This window comes from Macrobrachium nipponense, chromosome 35, assembly GCF_015104395.2.
Source record: "Macrobrachium nipponense isolate FS-2020 chromosome 35, ASM1510439v2, whole genome shotgun sequence".
Classification (NCBI taxonomy): domain Eukaryota; kingdom Metazoa; phylum Arthropoda; class Malacostraca; order Decapoda; family Palaemonidae; genus Macrobrachium; species Macrobrachium nipponense.
Window position 1 is genome coordinate 39871307 of NC_061096.1, and position 231 is coordinate 39871537.

Below are 231 nucleotides of genomic sequence, written 5' to 3' on the forward strand. Positions count from 1 at the left end.
GAGGTATTGCCCAACCCAGAATCTGTTTATTAATATGGCTAAAATTTAACTATACCTTTTTTAGGATGCTGTGCCTTTACCTTTTTATGGTGTGGTTTACCTCCCTAGGTTCTGCAGGATCTGTACAATTAATTTGACCCACAGCTTAGAGGGACTGACATTTGAAGTAGTCATCTGAAGCCTTTTGTATCCTAGGATGACTAAGATGTGGGCATAAGCTGAAGGTATTAA